The 23,632-nt window shown below is 40.8% G+C and overlaps 1 protein-coding gene across 5 annotated transcripts in view; it reads left to right on the forward strand.

The window, feature by feature from the left end:
* cblb (Cbl proto-oncogene B, E3 ubiquitin protein ligase) overlaps window positions 1-23,632 on the forward strand; it is a 279,679-nt gene that overhangs the window by 67,054 nt on the left and 188,993 nt on the right. The window lies entirely within an intron of this gene.

A 23,632-nucleotide genomic window follows, 5' to 3' on the forward strand; every position in this document is an offset into this window, starting at 1 on the left:
TACAAATTGAAGTTTCCTAGCGGATTCCTGCAATATCACGCATTATTGGTGTGGATGAAGATGTCTTTTTGGCCTATTTGGCTTTTGATCTTATTGTTTAAAAAAAAAACTACATTTAAATTTCCCAACTAAGTTTATTTTTGAAAAACGTTGCAGCAAACATTCTTATTGTCCATCCAGTGCTGGTCACGTCAAGCGCAGTCTGTTTTTTCCATGCTAATCAACAAATAAGGTTGTGGAAAAGAAACCTGGGATGGGGTTTGAACTAGGAAGTGGATAGAGGGATTGTGATTTGGAGGCTGGGGCCTGACGGTGGATAGACTGGGTTCTTGGACTGTTAAGACCGTGAGAAAGAGGTGGGAGTGGGGCGAGGAAGAGGCAGATGCTATCTGTACCTCTGCCGTTTTTTGGCAGTCAGTGCTTAAGCCTGGGCTTGTTGACATTTGTGTTGTTCAATGTCACGTTTGGATACCACAGAGCTTTGAAAAAAAAAACTGTAGTTAGCTTTGACCATCCCAAGATGTATGACAGTTGTTGAAAATTTGAAGATTTACTAGAGGCTTACAAATTGAAGTTTCCTAGCGGATTCCTGCAATAACATCTTCAATGTTTGAAAGAAAAATATAAGAAACCAAATAGGCAAGTTTGTTTTGAATACAGGTTAAAGGGGCGATGGCAACTTTTGTTGACCTTTTCGTTCTTGGATAGTTTTTTTTTGGGAACAATACTTGTTGCCGTAAATCCACCAGGAATTTGTTCTTCGTTTTCACTGGTGAAGTACTTAAATGTTTGGTTCACTGGGTAGCAGATGGGTCTGCCATTTGTTCTTGGAATCCACTGGGAGTTCAGCTACAGCTCTGAGTGTTTCCCTAGATACAGTGATTTGGGTTTTCAATGGAGTTAGCACAGGACTAGTAGGATATGCACTGAGGTCCCACAAGAAGCTGTGAAAGTAATTTTCACACCTAAAGCAGCTGGCTGCTTTGGCTCATTTGTCTCTGGAAGTGTTCTGAGCAGTTTTTCATTAAATTTAAGGTTTGACAATGCTTTGAAATCATCTGAGAGATTCCATGAACAGTAGTCATTGGGGTCATACAGTTTTTGACCTGTGACAATTATACTGATTGTTTTTTTTACACATGTTGTGAGTTACAATGACATAATGCCATTAATCTGGAAGTATTTGAAGTAGTAAATAATCAATTAAAAATGTTCAAATTTCTGTTAAATTTGCAAATAATCTCTATTTTACCTTTTTTAGGGAGTCTTACAACTTGAAAAAAATGGCATGATCAGTTCAGTTTTGTTTGAATTGATTCCGTTTTCCTCGAATTATTCTCCCCAGTAAAACCACCCTATTGCATTGTAACTTAATGACAATCTTATTGTTCTAACATTTTATCAACATACTACAGCTCAAGATGAGTGCAAATGGTGTGAAGCGTACTGCGAATAATTAGAGGAAATGCTGAACAGCAGTTATAATTGTGGTTCTAACTGTTCAGTTAAACTCCATGATAACATGTTAACCTTACCAGTATTAGCATGTCATTTCATCTAAATTTGTTAAGCAGAAATTGATTACTTAGCATTTCTGTACAAATCCAAGCATTAGGCTGCGTAAATGTTTCCAGTGATGAATAGAAGGTAATTTCTGAGTTTTATCAGATACATACATAACTGTTTAGGCAACTATTAGATGTAGCAAACCTGGATTGAATTAATAAAATTTGAGTGTTTTTTGTCAGATTCTTCATATTGTATTTATTAATTTAGGTTCAGACCTGAGAGTCAACAAATATTTAGCGCGGAGGAGCACTAGTATTAACACTAGAAACCTGTATTATCTTTGTCATTGACTCTTTGCATTATATTGGTGGTTGAGTTGAGGGTGGGGGGGGGGGGGGTGGGGGTGGTGTCGGTGGTAGTGTGGAGTTCAGGGGTGGAGTGGAGAAACCTTGTTTTTAACTTCTCCCCCTGCCCAACAAACTTCTGACACTCAATTTACTCCCATACCGCTGTCGAATAACTGATTTTAACAACAACTTGAATTGTGATGTGTTCATGTCGCCCTTTCAATACAAGCTTGAACTGGAATGTTTTGCTTGTGGTTTAAAAAATGGCAACCAAGCATTAATTTTGCCTTTACTTTGGAGTACTGACTATTTTGTGTGCAGGGTGCAGTATTGCGCTGAATATACATTTTCTACACCGGTTCAGTAGTCAATTCTAAAGGTAATTGCTGAAACCAGTTTTGCAAAGGAGATCTGAATCTTTTATGATATATGTTGAAATATATTGTAAATGCCTGAACCTGCACACCTAATTTGCTTTATGGACAATATGAAGTAATTTTCTTTGAATTTTACAGGTCTTGGTGACTAAAAATATAACTAGTTTACTGTCTCACCAGAGGCTGGCTGTCTGACTTGCAGGAGTTCTCCATGTCACACAAGCACCATTTAAGAATCTTAACCACAGCTAAGAGTTTGAGTTCTGATAGCTTGGAAATGAAAAGCTGAACTCTTTCTTGTAGTTCTTTGCTTTTACTCATGGTGTACGTCAGGGTGCATTTCCCCTTCTAAGCAACACCTTCCCAAAGGTGGTACGTTGGTTGAGAAGCATTCCTTTGCCTTGGTACTTTTCTTTTATTCCTCTTTACACTCTAAGCAATGCATAGGTCTGTGTTACCTCTGTTGTCCTCATTATAGTTTACTGTAGTTTGTTGCTTGATGGACACAAATTTTACCAAGCTTGTACTAATGTCTTTTTGTGCTGTGTGTAAATTCCTGAGTGAGAGTATACTAGTTCTGACGTGGTCCATAACCCAATCAATACTGTAATGTTAGTCATTCTGTAGGATTTTCCTCTTGGAAATTAAACAAGTTTCACAACAAACACAGAATTAATTTGGAATGGGCTAAAGTTACAATTGCATACTCAGGTGGTTAAATGGTTCTTGAAGTTTTAGTATAATGGACCATCAAATGGGGCTGCTTTTTTTTTAACTGTTAAAATAAGATTGATTGTTGGATACAGAGGTTTGGCTGTAAATATTTGCACTTGCCATCTGGAGTTGGGCACCTGGAGGATATGGCCAGGCTACCAGGCCTATCTGTTAGACCAGTGAGTTGTGATTCTTCGTGATGTCTCCTCTTGATGTCCGATACATGAATATGTAATATCTGATGGAGAGGGACTCTGGTTGTTAATTGTCACAACTGTTCCACAAACAGCTTGCTGTGCTTTGCAAATAGCATTTTTCCAGCTACATAGAAATAAAAGAGATCTAGAAAGTGTGGCACTGAATGCTTGGACTGGATTTTAAGTGCCCACCGCTGATCTTGGTGGTGAGCTCAGCCAAAGGACTGCCGCAATCTCCTGCGTGGCAACTCATTTAAATAGCTGAGGTGGCCTGGCCTGCCCTGCCACGTTGCCCGCCCCCGCTACCCGCAATAATGTGGAGGGGGCAGGCTGTCCGTTCCCAGTAATGGCGCCAGCTGCCTATGCACAGGCGCTTGCTCCATTTTTAAAGGGCGTGTTAAAGGCAATATATGAATGTGTGGTAGTGGGGTATAGGTGTCTGCTGGCTGCTTATTTCCACATTTAACTGTGCTTGTGTGGTCACTGGAAGTTTCAGTCTGATTTACATGTTAATAACAGAGTGCCAATGGTCTCACCATTATTTTTACTGCTAAATCCGGGCCATTAAGTTGCGACTGGGGTAATGTTGCTTCGTGCTGCCACCACCTGCCTCCTATGCTCTGCAGTAACTGTAATGTTGCAACACCTGGGAGTGTGTTTGTTGTTGTGATTTGATGCTTATGAAGACCATGAAATTCGTTGCAACTTAATTGTTGATGTAACTTTTTTCTTCCAAAAATATAGCCCCTTAACATTTTTAGAATTACATTACATAACAGTTCAAATTAACATTACATAAAGTGCAAAACGATCAGTTTCTTTCAATACAGTACATGAGGTGCCTCACTACACTTGCCATTACAGGTTATATTTACACTTCATGTTAACCATTCTCTGGTGCATACAGCCAGTGGGGTTTTACATAGTTGCTAGCCCCTCTGTATACTATGGCGGGAGGGCTTTTCACAGCAGCCTTTCCCCATTGAGCCTTTGCAGTGGTTGTCCCAAGCTTTAATGTGTCCCTCCGCATTTCGTCCTGGACCTTGGAATGTGCCCGTCTGCAGCACTCTGTTGCTGATGGCTCTTTGCACTGGAAGGACAGTAAGTTTCGGGCAGACCAAAGAGCATCTTTCACATGTTGATGGTCCTCCAGCAACAGTTGATCGTCTTGGTGCGTGTCCCTGGGAATAGCCCATAGAACACAGAGTCTTGTGCTATGGAGCTGCTCGGGATGACCTTCGACATCTCTTTCCATACTTGCTTTGCAAAGGCAAATTCCAGAACTGTTGATTTTTTCCCCCCAAAATATACTTTATTCATAAAAATCTGTTTTAAAAAAAAAAAAAATTCCTTACAAACCAGATCCAATTTGACATTCTCGAAAGTGCAAAAGAAATCAGTTTCCTTCGATACAGAAAGATAGTTGGCTCACAACCCTTGCCATTCCATTTTACATGCAATGAACATTTGCATTACACAGCAAGACCAGCGTTCCAGAACTGTTCATATAACTGCTGCACCAATAGTTCTGTGACAATTGCCGATGAGGTGGGTTCCCTCATTTGATCCCTGGTCACTGCTGAGCTACCTGTTTCTGGCCATTGTTGTTGAGTGACAATAATTGGCTCTAACACAGCTGGGTTATCAAGGGGAAGAATCAGATGTCAGTATAAAGTTACGTTTTTTTTTAAAACATAAAAATGTCTTTTTAAAAATCTGTTCAAATCCAAAAGTAGCACGTGGTTTTGAAATCATGGGAATGATAGAAAAAAAAGAGGAGAGTGTGATAGCGCACTCTTAAAATATGATGAAATTGCCTGTGGAGTAACTGCCCTTTAAAGTGAGAAATATCTCAAGTTATACAGGAAGTGCAAAATGTAGAGATGGTTAGGTTTCTTGTCCTATTTCAGTTTGGTACATACAAGTTATATTTCAATACTAATAAGACTTGAGTAATGGCTTCAGTGTCCTGTATCCAAAGGAAGAATCAGCTGTAAGCACTGGAGCAGCCTAGTAGCAGCATTTCAAAGTGACTATTTTTGAAGGAGTTCAAGCTCCTCTTGCAGACATTAGTAATGGCAGCTAATTGTCCCCATTTGCACCCTGAAGCACTCATCAGTTGAGTAATGCTAGCTGATGAGGGAAGTCTTCTACGTTGGAGAAATGCTAAAAATGACTGTTCCATTATGACATGTTTGTGGTTTATTAAGAAAGCAGCATGAAAGTGAGCACACTGCTGGTTTCTCCAGAAGGAAAGCTGTATGTTCATAAAAGAATCCTTTCCATTGGTATTCACTGCATTTTAGAAAATGTTATTGTCAAAATATCTTCAAACCTTGCCAATGTACAGTATCACAGTATAATGGGCTAATGATCTGGAAGTGCAGACGTAATCTATTCGGAGTTTTTCAATAAGTAATTTTGTTGTACCTACATTATTTCAATTTTCATAATTGCACTAATTGACATTCACCCTAGTCATTCCATATCAGATGTGCTTTTGAGCCAGTCACACACATGCTGTGGCTGGATGCCTTCAGTCTCTTAAGTACACCCATGTTGAAGATATTTTGTAATGTAATATTTGCACTTCCCTACTCTGTGTTTTCCACTTTGGCACGTTATTAACCATTGCATGCTGTATTGGTAGTTCTACCATCCAATACATATTTGGCGATTCGGCACATAAGCTGTTTTCTCATTTAAGCTGTCTGCTGTGGTCGCAATGAAAAGTTATTTATCAAAGTTCTGTTGGTTTAAATAACAGAAATACAGTGAGTTTGAAAGCAAGGGGTTAAGCACTGTATGGAAGAGTCAGTAAAAACAGTTAATGGGGCAATTGCAAATTACTGCTTGTCTAAACTAATGAACCCAGAGGTCTTTAATTTACTGGGTTTTCCAGTTTATTCTGTTTCTCCAAATTTCTTGACAATAGCTGAAAGGTTACACAATACAGTACTCCCATCATCCAACAATCTTCCAGTAGCAGGGGGATGTTTATTTTTATGATTTTAGTGTAGCAGTTTCAAATTTCACTATTTTGTTGCTGGCTGTTAAAATTGGACAGCGTGGAAGTATTTATTTCCTTGGTTTTGGAAATTTATGTTGGGAGCTATAAAATCATATTGGAAAAACAATTGCTAATTAGTAGATGGTTGCACGTATCTTTTCTCTCTCTGCTTTTGTCAGCTGGTGAGGCACCCTGTTTGTTTCTAAAATAAAATCATTGCAAGTAGTGAGAGTAACATATGAATGACTATATCCAGTTTAGTAGTTGGCAGGAAAAAAGACAGAGGCGCAAGGGGAGAGCCAACTGTGCAACAGCCCCAACAAACAAATTTCTCTGCAGCACCTGTGGAAGAGCCTGTCACTCCAGAATTGGCCTTTATAGCCACTCCAGGCGCTGCTTCACAAACCACTGACCACCTCCAGGCGCGTATCCATTGTCTCTCGAGATAAGGAGGCCCAAAAGAATCCAGTTTCTAAAAATGCTCCCAGGCGGCAAAGTGGTGAACATGTCGGTTGATCCGTGTGCCACTTGAGGGCAATTAATGTGGGAGAAATGCTCTACTTTTCTATTCTCTCCCTCCCTACAAACTTGTTTCATAGAGGCAAGATGTAAGGTGCTACCTGTACTAAGCAGCTTTTTAGAACATTTTGCCAATTTGCAAAGGTGATGCCGCAAATGCTGCTGAGATTGGTGGATCATGATTGGCAGTACTAATGTTCAACTCCCAAATCACTGACCCATCCAACAACAAAGTGAAAACTTGTCTGTAATATCGCCTGTCTGATTCTGTTTAATACCCATTCTTCCCGAGTGGAATGACGCATTCTTATTTGAAGATATTGTGTAGAGATTTGATAACAATAGCAAATGTTAGAGTATTTTAGATCTAAAATGACAATGTAGATTTGCATGAATGAGGGGCGTTTGTAACCTGAGATGTAGATTCTTTGAAAGTTTAATTTTAAAAGAAAAGTACATTTAAACTTGTACTGAAAAACAGTTATATATCAGCTCACTGAAAGCAGGAAACTTTATATTTGCAATACCAATTGCATCTTCCTACTTCAGATGGCTGACCACAGCTGGTATTACTCACATTTAATTTGATGTGTGGTAAACAAAATGTCGTTGTGTTTCCTTGGTGTGACAAATAGCAACTGATCAGGTGACAGACTGGTCAGTGTGTTAAACAGATGGAAAACTAATTGCCAGTGTGTTCTAATGGAAGGAAGGAGCTCAGGAGCCATGCTGTTTAATGCTGTAATACTTCCAAAGAATGTTCACATTTGCTTAAAATCCAAACTCTATGCATGATGTTTGGTTACTCCTACTAAGTCAGCTCATGTTTATGTGGGAGGAAAGTTGCAATCAGTTTTACTGGAGCATCGAAGATGCATACCTTCTGTGATTTGATTGCACATCTTTTTGAGATTTGACAGCAAACCTTGATCTGAATTCCCATTGTTGATGTGATTGACTGACTATAATTATGTTTTGCAATGTATAGTTTTATAAATCCAGTTCCTCCACTTCCTAGTCAGCTCAGTGTTCATGTTTGACTTTTTCTATGGGTTTGGCATCATGTAATGTCAACATGCCTCATGTCCTATTGTCATGGTACAGGAGGATCACATTTCAGGTGTAAAATTCTGATGTGTTTTGGGCCACATCAGGTCTGTAGGGTTTGAAACCCTGTCTATTACTGTCACTCTGTTACTGTGTACTGCTGCAGAAATAGCCCTAATGCAGTTAATTTTCTCCATCATGTCTTTTCTCTCTCCCTTTTAATTTAACATTTTATCGTACTGAATGTGCCCTGTAGCTCTGTACTGAGAACTAGTGCCCCAGAGGTGAATCTATGAATTCGAATGTGGGCCTCTTAAAAAGGATTGAGCACTACAGAATGACATGCTTGTAAGAAATTTAAAAACCCTTACAGAGCAGTAATTGTTGAAACTGGATTGGAGCTTGCCAGAGCACGTTAGTGTTCTTTGCAGTCTGATCATGGGGTCAGATCATGCACTTTGTGGGTCCAGGGGTTTTGATGATTACTTTGTCACAGATATTATGTTACTGTGTGCAATGAAAAGTTTAAAATAAATTTCCCTTGTATGCTTGACATTGTTTCCACCACAGATCAAAAGGGAACTCTTCAGCTATTAAAGACTTACCAGAGCACACAGTGATATAAAATAGATTGCCAATGAGATATGAGAACAGAAAGTGCTGGAAATACTCAGCAGGTCTGGCAGCATCTGTGTAGAGAGAAACAGTTAACATTTCAGTTCTGTGACCCTTCATCAGAACTAGCAAACATTAGAAATGTAACAGTCTTTGAGAAGTGAAAGGGGAGAGGGGGGAAAAAGAAGGAAGGTCTGAGATAGGGGTGGGGGGGTTGGTTGGTGGTTGGGGGGAGAAGATTAAATGACATGTCATGGAACAGAATGCAAATAGAGTGCTTAATAGTTGTGAAAGACAAGGCATGAGTCCAGAGAGAGTGCTAATAGCAAAATAATGAACAGCTTTGTATGAAAGCAAAAACATGAAAAACAAGTTTAAAACTAGAACAGGGTTAAAAATAAATAATAAAAAAAAATATATATATATATTTTTTTTAAATGGTCTAACCCTGACATTGTGATCAAACCTGCTGACGAGGGTGGTGCTGTTATCTGGCATACCAACCTCTACCTTAATGGAACTGAGCGGCAACTCTCAGACACTTCTTCCGACCTCCCCCTGGACTATGACCCCACCACCGAACATCAAGCCGTTGTCTCCAGGACTGTCACTGACCTCATCTCCTCTGGAGATCTTCCCTCTGCAGCTTCCCACCTCAAAGTCCTGCAACCCCAAAGAGTCCGCTTCTATCTCCTTCCCAAAATCCACAAACAGGACTGTCTCGGTAAGCCCATTGTTTCAGTCTGTTCCTGCCGCACTGAACTTAATTTCTCCTATCTTGATTATATTTTTTTCTTCCCCTGTCCAGTCTCTTCCCACTTGCGTCCGTGACTCTTCTGACGCCCTATGTCATTTCGACAGTTTCCTCCTCCTAACCGCCTCCTCTTTACTCTGGACGTCCAATCTCTCGACACTTCCATCCCCCACCAAGATGGTCTGAGGGTTCTCCACTTCTTCCTTGAACAGAGGCCCAACCAGTCCCCATCCACCATCCCTCTGCTCCACCTAGCTGAACTTGTTCTCACTTTGAACAACTTCTCCTTCAACTTCACTCACTTCTTCCAAATAAAAGATAAAATGTGTTGCTATGGTTACCCGTATGGGTCCTAGTTATGCCTGTCTTTTTGTGGGGCGGGCGGGGGTTGGCGGTGGTGTATGTTGAACATCCCTTGTTCCAGTCCTACTCAGGCCCCCCTCTCCCCAACCCTTTTTCCGGTACATTGATTGTATCGGTGCCATTTTCTGCTCTCGGTCCCCGAACTGGAATATTTCATTAACTTTGCTTCCATTTTACGCCCTCCTTTCACTTTTTCGTGGTCAATCTCTGACCCTTCCCTTCCTCGACTTCTCTGTCTCCAGCTCTGGGGATATACTGTCCACTGGCATTTATTAGAAGCCCACTGACTCCCATAGCTACCTTGACTGCACTTCCTCACACTCTGCCTCCTGTAAGGATTTCATTCCATTCTCCCAGTTTCTCCGTCTTCGACGCATCTGTTCTGATGATGCAACCTTCCATAACAGCGCCTCTGAAATGTCTTCCTTTTTCCTCAACTGAGGATTCCCCTGCACTGTGTTTGACAGGGCCCTCGACTTTGTCCAACCCATTTTCAACACCTCTACCCTCACCCTTTCCCTCACCCCTTCCCTTCCCTCCCAGAACTGCAACACTGTTCCCCTTGTTCTCACTTTCCATCCCACCAGCCTCCACATCCAAAGGATCATTTTCCACCATTTCCTCCACATCCAGCTTGATGCCACCACCAAACACATCTTCCCCTCCCCTACCGTGTTAGCATTCTGAAGGGATCATTCCTCCGCAACACCCTGGTCCACTCCTCCATTACCCCCGACACCTTGTCCCCTTCCCATGGCACCTTCCATGCAATTGCAGGAGGTGTAATACCTGCCCTTTTACCTCCTCTCTCTTCACCAACCAAGGTCCCAAACACTCCTTCCGTGAAGCAGTGATTGACTTGTACTTCTTTCAATTTAGTATACTGTATTCGCTGCTCACAATGCGGTCTCCAGTATATTGGGGAGACCAAATGCAAGAACACCTCTGCTTGGTCTGCAAGCATGATCCTGTGCTTCCGGTTGCTTGTCATTTTAATTCACCACCTTGTTCTCATGCCCACATTTCTGTCCTGAGCCTGCTGCAGTGTTCCAAGTGAAGCTCGAGGAGCAGCACCTCATCTTCCAATTCGGCACGCTACAGCCTTCTGGACTTAATATTGAGTTCAACAATTTCAGACCATGAGCCCCATTATTTTTGAAATTTTTTAAATTTAATTTTTAACCATGTTCTAGTCTTAAACTTGTTTTTCATGTTTTTGCTTTCACACAGAGCTGTTCATCATTCTGCCATTCGCACTCTCTCTGGGCTCATGCTTTGTCTTTCACTATAACTATTCAGCACTCCATTTGCATTCTATTACATGACACCTGTCATTTAATCTCTTCCCCTTCTGTCCTGTCACAGACCTACCTTTCTTGTTGTTCTTCCCTGACTTGCTCAAAGACTGTTACATTTCTAACTTTTGTCAGTTCTGAAACATTAACTCTGTTTCTCTCTACACAGATGCTGCCAGACCAGCTGAGTATTTCCAGCACTTTCTGTTCTCATTTCAGAGTTCCAGCATCCGCAGTATTTTGCTCTTATGCCAGCGGGATATGTCGGTTTGTGGTTGTAACTTTTATTAATGTAAATAGTTCAGTAACCATCACTTTTTCACAATGTATTATTTAGATCTCACCAAAGCCTTTGACCTCGTCAGCAGACGTGGTCTCTTCAGACTACTGGAAAAGATCGGATGTCCACCAAAGCTACTAAGTATCATCACCTCATTCCATGACAATATGAAAGGCACAGTTCAGCATAGCAGCGCCTCATCAGACCCTTTTCCTATCCTGAGTGGCACGAAACAGGGCTGTGTTCTCGCACTTACTCTGTTTGGGATCTTCTTCTCCTTGCTGCTCTCGCATGCGTTCAAGTCTTCAGAAAAAGGAATTTTCCTCCACACAAGATCAGGTGGCAGGTTGTTCAACCTTGCCCGTCGAAGAGCCAAGTCCAAAGTACGGAAAGACCTCATCAGGGAACTCCTCTTTGCTGACGATGCTGCATTAACATCTCACAATGAAGAGTGTCTGCAGAGACTCATCGACAGGATTGCGGCTGCCTGCAACGAATTTGGCCTAACCATCAGCTTCAAGAAAACGAACATCATGGGACAGGATGTCAGAAATGCTCCATCCATCAATATCGGTGACCACGCTCTGGAAGTGGTTCAAGAGTTCACCTACCTAGGCTCAACTATCACCGGTAACCTGTCTCCCGATGCAGAAATCAATAAGCGCATGGGAGAGGCTTCCACTGCTATGTCCAGACTGGCCAAGAGAGTATGGGGAAAATGGCGCTCTGACACGGAACACAAAAGTCCAAGTGTATCAAGCCTGTGTCCTCAGTACCTTGCTCTACGGCAGCGAGGCCTGGACAACGTATGTCAGCCAAGAGCGACGTCTCAATTCATTCCATCTTCGTTGCCTCCGGAGAATCCTTGGCATCAGGTGGCAGCACCATATCTCCAACACAGAAGTCCTCGAGGCGGCCAACATCCCCAGCATATACACCCTACTGAGCCAGCGGCGCTTGACATGGCTTGGCCATGTGAGCCGCATGGAAGAGGGCAGGATCTCCAAGGGCACTTTGTACAGTGAGCTCGTCACTGGTATCAGACCCACCGGCCATCCATGTCTTCGCTTTAAAGATGTCTGCAAACGCAACATGAAGTCCTGTGACGCTGACCACAAGTCGTGGGAGTCAGTTGCCAGTGATCGCCAGAGCTGGCAGGCAGCCATAAAGACGGGGCTAAAGTGTGGCGAGTCGAAGAGACTTAGCAGTTGGCAGGAAAAAAGACAGAAGCGCAAGGGGAGAGCCAACTGTGTAACAGTCCCGCCAACCAATTTTATCTGTAGCACCTGTGGAAGAGTCTGTCACTCTAGAATTGGCCTTTATAGCCACTCCAGGTGCTGCTTCACAATCCACTGTCCACGTCGAGGCGCTTACCCATTGTCTCTCGAGACATGGAGGCCGAAGAAGAAGAAGATTATTTAGTTTATTTTGGCTCAGATGTCTTTTTTCCCTTTGGTATCCTATCTTGTTACTGACAAATTTTCATTTGAAATTGTTATCCCCCTTCCCAACTGAAAGTATACACATAATTAATCTGCAGGTAGTTGCGAACAAGGGCATAGCTGACTAATGGATGCATGAGTTATAGCTGATTGCTCAGTGAAAGCCAGAATGTGAATTGACACTCAACATAAGTGCCAAGTAACTTTTATAACTGACTAAACTAGACATTGAATTGCAAGGGTTCTGAATTGCGTTTTGAAATTGTTGGATTAGGACAACTTAATCACAGAAATACCTTTCTTTAAAGAAGAGTTAATACTGTAACCTCTAATCATCTTGGGACTGATGTAAGAATTTTCAGGTGAATTGCAAAATTTGAGGGAAATGTGCGACGTCCATCTTCCCCTCTGAAGCCAAGTTATAGTTGAGACTGAATTTCGTGCTTTTGAAAAATCTTGCGGTATGTTATTCCAGGCAGTCTATTCCCAATGGATATAAATTAATAGTATAAAAAACATGCAGTTAATGTGCATCTAACTGTATAATTGCACTCAGATAAAATAATTTTTACTATTAGTAAACTAGCTGCTTTGTGCAGATTAGCCATTCTTTGCTTGAGTTGGAAGTGACTAAAACCTTTAGGAAACTGTTAACTGTCATAAGCAGCTGAATTGACGGCAGGCCTGAAAAAAAAAAACACTGAAAAGAAAAAGAAAGATTTGCATTTCTGTTGCACCTTTCATGACCACAGGACGTCCTAAACGCTTTATAGCCAATTAAGTATTTTTTTGAAGTGTAGTCACTGCTGTAATGTAGGAAACATGGCATCCATTTTTCGCACAGCAAACTCCCACAAACAGCAACGTAATAATGGCCAGATAATCTGTCTCTGTGATGTTGATTTGAGAGATAAATACTGGCCAGGACAGTGGGGAATAACTCCCCTACTGTTCTTCAAAATAATACCACTGGATTTTTTATGTCCACCTGAGAGAGCAGACAGGGCTTTGATTTAACATCTTATTTGAAAGACGGCACTTCCGACAGAGCAGCGTTCCCACCGTTCGTCACTGGGATGCGGGTGTCGCTGGCAAAGCCAGCATTTGTTTCTCATCCCTAATTGTCCTTGACCACTGAGTGGCTTGCTAGGCCATTTCAGAGGGTAGTTAAGAGTCAGCCACTTTGCTGTGGGTCTGGAATCTTATGTAGGCCAGACCAGGTAAGGATGACAGATTTCCTTCTCTAAAGGACATTAATCAGCCAGTTGGGTTTTTATGACAATCGATAGTTTCAAGGCACCATGACTGAGACCAGCTTTTAATTCCAGATTTTAATTAATTAATTAAATTTATTAATTAATTGAATTTAAATTTCACCAGTTGCTGTGTTGGGATTTGAATCTGTGCCCTCGGCATTAGCCTGAATCTCTGGATTACTAGTCCAGTGACATTACCACTACGCTACCATCTTTGACTGTTGTGCTCAAGTCCTGGAGTGGAGCTTGAAACCACAGCCTTCAGATTCAGGCATGCGTGCTACCAACTGAGTCATGGCTGACAGACAAGATTGGCAAATGGTTCAGCTACCTAGTGGTCTTGTTGGCAGCCCAGTATAGTTTTTCTGTAGCCTAAATCACAATGGCCCTTTTAGTGTTGGTTTCCCTAGCTTACTTTAAAATAAAATCGGAGTTTCTCGAATGGAACACATTTGGGTCAGATAAAATGTTTGTGAAGACGTTCGTGTAATAAAATGTTAGCCACGTAAGTTGTCGGTACTTTGAAGTCTACACTTCCCGTCAAATTTTATTGACTTTAAGAAAAATGTTTTTCAATACTCTGTGGCAAAAAAGACTATAGACATCCTACGGTGATAGATCATGAAACTGACATTGCCTCCCCGAAGTTAAAAGGTGGGAGGAAATACCTAACCAGAATTAATCTGTTTTCCCAATGTAAATGCAAGTAGTAATGTAACATAAAAAGGAATTATCTTGAAAGAAAAATGAGTGCTTCGTGTTTGTTACTGATGAACTGTTATAGCTATTATTCTGTAATCAACAAGTCCCATCTGCAGACACATACAAAAATCATTATTTTAAACTACAAAAATTCTGTTTTATTTAACAGCATCATTTGCACTGAGATACTTCTTATGATTATTGCCTCTGAAGCTCCTTTTTCTGAAACTGTCTTAAAGTATTTTTTGCTCACACTGCTCTTTGTATTTAGCATGACTTTCAGATTCCCAGCCCTAGTTTGCCTGCATCTGTTTCCCTCCCTCTTGAAATTAAAAAAAATCTTTTATTGCTGCTGATATTTATTTTGAAAGCTATGTAACAGGATAGTCATATTGTGCCATTATAATTGGAAATCAGTGAAGTACCAGAGTTTACGTCCTAATTTTCCAATGGGAATTCTCATGTACCAGGGTGATGGTTTTCAGTTTTATTAAATATTTCTGCACTCACATTAATGCTAACTACAGTAACAAGTACATTTTGTCATTGTTTGCAATGCAGAGCTTTACGGAAAGAGGGTTCACTTTTGTTTTTGCCTGATTTTGTTCTGACAATTCTGCCTTCATTTTAAAAGGTCAGTCTGTGGTGAGCTTGCTCGTTCTTTACTATAAATATTCTAGTGCATTTGCATGTTGATGGTGAGATTGAGGCAAAAGTTTATACGAATGAATGTATGTCACCAATACAGTTATTTAAGGCGCCTTTTTTTTCACTAAAATTACATTTTTTTATTTTTGGGATGTGAGCATCACTGGCAGGGCCAGCATTTATTGCCTGTCCCTAATTGCTCGAGAAGGTGGTGGTGAGCAAATTTGTAAATTTGTGCAAGTTTTTGAAACTCTAAAATCCTAACCCGCTGAGGCTGGTGGTGGAATAAGATTTGGAAGTTAATGCACTATGAAAAATACATCTACGGTTAAAAAAAAAGAGCCTGCATATATACAGAAGTAGTGCCTTTCACATCCTTAGGCTATCTCCCAGTGTTTCACATCCAATGGATTACTTTTGAAGTGTAGGCACAGTTGATTTTACTAAAACATGGCATCCAACTTGTAAATTGAGGGGAAGAATGTCCTTGTCTCTATGTTGTCCAGGCACAGCTGTCATGGCAACATTGAAAGATTAATGATTATGACATTGTCACTGCAAGTTTGCTCAAGTCACCATATGCTTATTAGGAAAGTCCAGCTGAGATGATTAAATTCTTTGCTAAACACTTCATTGTATAAGAAGTGCCATTACTGATAGGATATGTTCTGTAAAATATTGCTAAAAGGGATGGGAGTGATTGTGCATTTAAAATTGTGTTTTTTATGTGAACTTGTAATTGGCAAAAGGAATTTTGGGTGAATTGTGGAAGATATAATTGAATCTCGGTCTGCATAGAACCATAGGATTATAGACTGGTTTTGGTGGAGGCCATTCGGCACACATTTATGTTTACAATTTTTGGTGGATTCGGGACACAGATTGATTTTTAACATGATTTAGCATACTTCCTTATTGTTTCCTGTTTACAATCATGAATTGCAAATCACCATAAAATTTCATGGCAAACAGGAGTTTTTGTTTTCCTTTTCTCTTTTTCCTGTTATTGGTGTGCCTTGTAATCAAATAATATGTAGAGTCTCTACTTATTTATATTGTTCGTGATAGCAGTGAAAGAAATTAAGGCTTTTGTTGAGTTAAACTTCACACAGAATTTTAGAAATTACATCAGAGTTGAAGACCATTCAGTATGGTTGGAGTATTACTTGCAGTTTTTGGCATCTCCTTAATAGGATCTTAGAGCCTGCCAAGCAGATAACAAAGATTTACCAGAATGATACAGAAAATTAAAGATTATAGCTAAGAAAGGCTCAGAAAATTGTTTTATTTCACTGGAGTGGAACATAGAAAGTTTAAGAGGGAATCTAGCAGATTTTTAGATTTCTGAAAGGTTTCTTTTTATTTGTCCTTTGGATGTGAGTGTTGCTGGCTAGGTCATCATTTATTGCCCATCCCTAATTGCCTCTGAGCAGGTGGTGGTGAGCTGCTGCCTTGAAGCCTGTAGTCCGTGTGGTGTAGATACACCCACAGTGCTGTTAGGGAGGGAGTTCCAGAATTTTGACCCAGCGACAATGAGAGAATGGCGCGGTAGTTCCAAGTCAGGATGGTGTGACTTGGAGGGGAATTTGCAAGTGGTGGTGTTCCCATGCATCTGCTGCTCTTGTGCTTCTACATGATAGAGGTCTCTGGTATGGATGCTGTCGAAGGAGCCTTGCCAAGTTGCTGCAGTGCATCTTGTAGACAGTACACATTGCTGTCACTGCACACCAGTGGTGGAGGGAATGAATGTTTAAGGTAGTGGATGAGGTGCTGGTTTTGAGAAGGTAGACAGTCCACGATTGTCAACCTCCAGCATCTTCTCAGAGACAACTAGGGATGTGCAAAAATGCAGGCCTTGCCAACATCACCCACATCCAGAGAATGAATGTAATAAATAAATAAAGGCTCTCTAACTGTCAAACACTTGTATGCCACAAGTGCCATTTATGGATTGCAAAAGCATCGTTGGTATTATTGAAGTACAGTTAATTATAAGAGGAAAATACTGCAAAGTTTTAATGCAATTTGGTATAATTTTGAAATTGTAAGCAATAAAGCTATTAATCCTTGTCCTTTTTGTTGTCTAATTTGTCTAAATGAAGACTGATTGCTGGCAGACCAGGACAAAGAAACATAGAAAATAGGAGCAGGAGTAGGCCATTGGGCCCTTCGAGCCTGCTCCGTCATTCATTATGATCATGGCTGATCATCCAACTCAGCCTGTTCCGGCTTTCGCCCCATACCCTTTGATCCCTTTAGACCCAAGAGCTATATCTAACTCCGTCTTGAAAACATACAATGTTTTGGCCTCAACTGCTTTCTGTGGTAGCGAATTCCACACGCTCACCACTCTCTGGGTGAAGAAATTTCTCCTCATCTCAGCCCTGAAAGGTTTACCCCGTATCCTTAGACTATGACCCCTGGTTCTGGACTGCCCCACCATCGGGAACATCCTGCCTGCAACTACCCTGTCAAGTCCTGTTAGAATTTTATAGATTTCTATGAGATCCCCCCTCACTCTTCTGAACTCCAGCGAATATAATCCTAACTGACTCAATCTCTCCTCATACGTCAGTCCCGCCATCCCAGGAATCAGTCTGGTAAACCTTCGCTGCACTCCCTCCATAGCAAGAACATCCTTCCTCAGATAAGGAGACCGAAACTGCACACAGTATTCCAGGTGTGGCCTCACCAAGGCCCTGTATAATTGCAGCAAGACATCCCTGCTCCTGTACTCAAATCCTCTCGCTATGAAGGCAAACATACCATTTACCTTTGTTACCGCCTGTTGCACCTGCATGCTTACCTTCAGCGACTGGTGTATGAGAACACCCAGGTCTTGCTGCATATTCCCCTCTCTCAGTTTATAGCCGTTCAGATAATAATCTGCCTTCCTGTTTTTGCTACCAAAGTGGATAACCTCACATTTATCCACATTATACTGCATCTGCAATGCATTAGCCCACTCGCTCAACTTGTCCAAATCACCCTGAAGCGCCTTGAAGCCTCTTCACAACTCACCCTCCCACCCAGTTTTGTGTCATCTGCAAATTTGGAGATATTACATTTAGTTCCCTCATCTAAATCATTAATGTATATTGTGAATAGCTGGGGTCCTAGCACCGATTCCTGTGGTACCCCACTAGTCACTGCCTGCCATTTGGAAAAAGACCCATTTATCCCTACTCTTTGTTTCCTGTCTGCCAACCAATTTTCTGTCCATTGCAATACACTACCCCCAATCCCATGTGCTTTAATTTTACATGCTAATGTCTTATGTGGGACTTTGTTGAGGACCTCTTATAGCTGGCATAATTATAATAAAGAATTGGAAGATCAGCTGAAAAGCTGATGTGGTTTAGTCTTCCCAGAGCCACTATCCAATTTGGAGCTTGTTAAATAAGTATTTTGATACTTACTTGAGATCTTTGTACTCTGTCATGAAATGTATAGTCGTTCTTACCATAATACTTTCCAGTGGACAGACATGACTTTATGACATTTTGCTGACATTTATACTTCACCAGAGGAGATAACTGAACTGTTTGCTTTGTTTCGTTTGCATGTGAATAATTTACTAAGCAAAAGAATGTTATTTGTGCACTATGGTGGTATTGAGCATGAACTGACTATTCTAAGGTGTTCGAGTGAAATTATACAATTAGAAAAATTATGCTGATTAAGGGTGGAAGAAGGAAGTGATTAGAATATCTGTGTTGATGGCAAAGATAGTATAGCCAGTTCATTTGAAGGGTTCTGACGGAGTATCCATACCCAAACATTTAACTTGTCTATTCTCTCCACAGTTACTGATGTGCTGAGTGTTTACAGCATATTCTGTTTTTGTTTGACTTGTTATGGTATTCTTCATTTCCAGCCTGATTACATGAGGTTACTTGTAGAAAGTGTATTATGCTGAATCACATTGTGCGTATTGATTTTTTGTAATGGGCATGTGTGCATACCCACTGTAATCCAAATCATTCAGAGAAGCTTAAGCTTCTAGAATTAGTGCATAAAATTTCATAATTGGTGAATGAAAATCACTACAAAAACCCAGCATTTTGCAATATCAAATTGGCCACTATTTTGAGCTTCTAATTTGCATTTTCTTCTGGTTATATGGGAACAGGAGTAGACCATTCAGCTCATATTCCATCATTCTGTTAGATTGTGGCTGGTCTGCACCTCAACTCCATATACCTGCCGTTTCTCTATATTCCTTGATACCGTTGCTTAATATAAATTTATATCAGGTTTTAAAATGAGAAACACAGCACATTAGTGTTTGAACCATCATTTGCTATTATGATTAGTAAATTTTGCTGATAAAGTAATCTCTATGGATCTTTGAAATTCTGTAATGTGATTATTATGTCTATAGAGAAGTTGAGCAGTGAGACTCCTATACACTGGTATGAAATTTGAGTGTTTTCTCAAGAAGAACCAGTCTAGAGCCCTTGGGAAGTTTAACGTTGATCAGCGAGTGCACTCTAGCTGCTTGGGCCACTGAGCACTCATTTAGGACATTTATTCTTGTACTTGTAGTAAAAATGCAAAGCAGATAAAGGCAACTAGAAAATAGCAGTTTAGTTATGGTTGTAATGATGTGAACTAGTGTGTGCTAATTTATATGGCTTTCTTGTAAGTTTGTATCTTTTTTATGGGGCTTATGTATGCATTCACGCTTGCGCGTTCATGACTGCTAGACACAAATTTGAAGCTGCAGTAAGATGTACTTATTCTGATTAACTCCTGGCACTATTCCAAACTTTGAAAGAGAAAGATTGCTATGCGAGCTGCATGGTGATAGATGTTTGTAAAGGAAGCATTCACATGAAGCACTGCCTGTCTTCTGTGTAAAGCATTTTCACCTGTAGCTAATCAGCAATTTCTGTTCGCCAATGCTAGGTCAAAGTCACATGTCAGCCAGACAGGTAGAGGTGACAGAATTCCTTTCTTGAAGGATATTAGTGAACTAGATGGCTTTTTACAGCCATTCAGCAACTTTCATGGTCTTTTTTGTTTCTCTTAGAGCTGGACCAAAAATTTTCAGATTTATTGAATTCACCTTCACAACTTGCCCTGCTAGGATTTGAACTCATGGCTTCTGAATTGCTAGTACAGTACCATAACCATTACACTACCATATCTGGAACTGTATATTTCTATCCTCCTCAACTCCTTGTTTTGAGTTGGCAGTAACTACATATAAAGTAAACCATTTCAAAATCACACTGAAGAGTAGCAGGGTTAGGGTGGTGGCCTAGTGGTCTGCATATTGTCTGCTGTTTGTTTCTCTTATTTATTGAAACTGCTTCATAATTTAAACAGGAGTTATTTCTTGGAGAGGACCGGGAATTCCCAATGCAGAGCTGTGTTAGCAACAGGGAAGTGAGTCCTAATAAATTGCATTGTTTCATGCTAGCCCTTGAACCAGGTCAATTGTTTTGCCTTGAAAATCTTTTATTTCTCTTAATCTAAAATGGGCACATATTGCCTCCCCAAACCACCCCACCTGTCCCTGTTGATTGTGGGCAGCCTCTTCAAAGGAAGAACTATAAATTCAGAAATTTCTCCAAGCCTGAATTTCTTTGAGTTGTGCGGAAATGTGCGAAAGTGGGTTACAGTGTGGCAATTACCTTGTAGACGTGAGCAACGGCTGAAATGAGCTTTTTTTTAACTTCTGTTTATTATTAGCAGCACCATTGCAGAAAAAGCTGATTTAACTAAAACTGTAGGCAATGCAAGATATAATACTGAAACAAAATGAAAATACTGGAAATGCTCAGCAAGACCTGGACAACATTCAGGCTTGGGCTGATAAGTGTCAAGTGACATTTGTGCCACATAAGTGCCAGGCAATGACCATCTCAAACAAGAGAGGATCTAATCATCCCATCTTGACGTTCATTGTCATTACCATTGCTGAATCTCTCTACTATCATCATCCTGGGGCTTACCATTGACTAGAAACTTAACTGGACCAGCCTTATAAATACAGTGGTTACAAGCGCAGGACAGAGTCTGGGAATTCCACGAGTACGTCCCCCTCCTGACTCTCCAAAGCCCCACCATCTACAAGGCACAAGTGAGAAGTGTGCTGGAATACCCTCCACTTGCCTGGATGAGTGCAGCTCCAACAAAACTCAAGAAGCTCACCATCCAAAACAAAGCAGCCTACTTGATCGGCACCCCATCCAACACCGACACACAATGGCAGCAGTGTGTACCAACTACAAAATACACTGCAGCAACTTGCCAAGGCTACTTTGACATCACCACCTTAACCCACGACCTCTACCACCTAGAGGACAAGGCCAGCAGACGCATGAGAACACCACCTGCAAGTTCCCCTCCAAATCACTCACCATTCTGACTTGGAACAATATCACCGTTCTTTCACTGTTGCCGGGTCAAAATCCTGGACGTCCCTTTTTAACAGCACTGTTGGTGTACCTACACTATATGGACTGCAGCAGTTTAAGAAGGCGGCTCACCACCACCTTCTTGAGGGCAATTAAGGATGAGCAATAAATACTGGCCTTGCCAGCAATGCCTAAATCCTAAGGTTAGGTAGCCATTGTGGAGAGAGAAACAGTTAACATTTCAGATCCATAACCTGAGCCACATGGAAGATGGCAGGATCCCCAAAGACACATTGTACAGGGAGCTCGCCATTGGTATCAGACCCATCGGCCGTCCATGTCTCCGCTTTAAAGACGTCTGCAAACACGACATGAAATCCTGTGACATTGATCACAAGTCATGGGAGTCAGTTGCCAGCGTTCGCCAGAGCTGGCGGGCAGCCATAAAGGCGGGGCTAAAGTGTGGCGAGTTGAAAAGACTTAGCAGTCGGCAGGAACGAAGACAGAGGTGCAAGGGGAGAGCCAACTGTGTAACAGCCCCGACAAACAAATTTTTCTGCAGCACCTGTGGAAGAGCCTGTCATTCTAGAATTTGTCATTCTAGAATTGGCCTTTCTAGCCACTCCAGGCGCTGCTCCACACACCACTGACCACCTCCAGGCGCTTACCCATTGTCTCTCGAGATAAGGAGGCCAAAGAAGAAGAACCTTTCAAGATGAGATGTATGTCTTGTTACTATAAACTAGCACTGAAAATCAAAAGTGATAGCAAAAAATGGCTGCCACAGACCAACTGCCTCTGTTATCACTCTGCTACTTGCACTGTATATTGTTATTGTAGTTCTTGTGTGGCCTAATCATATTTTAGGTAAAAGAATTGTACATATTGGAAGGGCTAAACATCTAAGCTGGTGCTTTTTAAAAACTCATTATAGTGTATATTGTAACCTTGATATTTTACATCAACCTTATATTGTAAACAACTTGTAATTTTATATTTTTTTGTCTATAATAAACATGAATCCATTTTCTGTTGTCTAATGCTTGTTTCCTCTATCTGTTGACTTTTTCTATCAGTCATATTTTCTTTATTTTCTCAAAATAAAACCGCAGCAAATCAGAACTGAAGAAGTACGAAATCCATGAATTCAAAATTAATAGTATCAAGGAGACCACCAGTGGGCAGGTACTAAAGCATTTAGGAAAATAACCATTCTGAATGATCAGTCAGGAGAGACTATCAGTAAAAGAAAGGTAAAGGTGAATCTTCTTTTTAATTAAAAAAAAATTCTAATACAAATGATATAATTTGCATAACTTTGGTTTGTATTCACTTGATCGAGATATTATAAAGGGATAATAAAGGGGTTTGGTATGGCAGAAACAAATAAATAATTTCTTTTCGGGAATCCAGAACAAGAGGTCATAATAAAATTAGAGCTAGGACATTTAGGAATGAAATCAAGAAGCACTTTTTCACACAAAGGTTGTAAAAATCTGGAACTTTATCCCCCCAAAAGCTGTGGATGCTGGTTCAGTTGAAACTTTCAAAACTGAGCTTGACAGATATTTATTTGATCAGGGTATTAAGGGATATGGAACAAAGGTGAGAAAATAGAATTTTGATACAGATCAACCTGTTTACAGTGCAGGCAATGAAGACAAAAGTTGTCCTATTAAATTTCTTGTTCAGGGTTCATGAAGACTTTGGCCCTAATTTTAGCCTAACGTGTCCAGTTGGAACAGGATAGGTTTGGGGCAAATTTCTATTATACACTAGTCCAAATGCACCCCATTTCCCCTGCAAGCGGCTTTGGCTGCAATGGGGTATTAGTATTTGTGATGGTTCTCCATATTCATTAAAAAAAACTTGGTGACATTTTTTTCAATAGCGCCATCAATCTTGAAGAATTTCTCATCATTAGTTGTTTCCTGTTAACATCCTAATGAGGTTTAAAAAAAAAAATTATTGGGTTTTGTTTAAGTTGCTTTCAAATTAAGGGGCAAGTTCGGCATCCATGCGGGATGTCTTGTTTCATGAGCTTCTCAATTACTTCTCGCTGTCCCATCCACCCTCATCTCTAACAAGTGTGAGGAGCTCATGGACTTGTTTGTCACTAAGATTGAGACCATCAAATCAGCTGCTTCTGCCATGGCCCTCTCTTCCACTAGCTCAGTGGGCCAAACTTT

Source organism: Heterodontus francisci, chromosome 10, assembly GCF_036365525.1.
Source record: "Heterodontus francisci isolate sHetFra1 chromosome 10, sHetFra1.hap1, whole genome shotgun sequence".
Lineage (NCBI taxonomy): Eukaryota > Metazoa > Chordata > Chondrichthyes > Heterodontiformes > Heterodontidae > Heterodontus > Heterodontus francisci.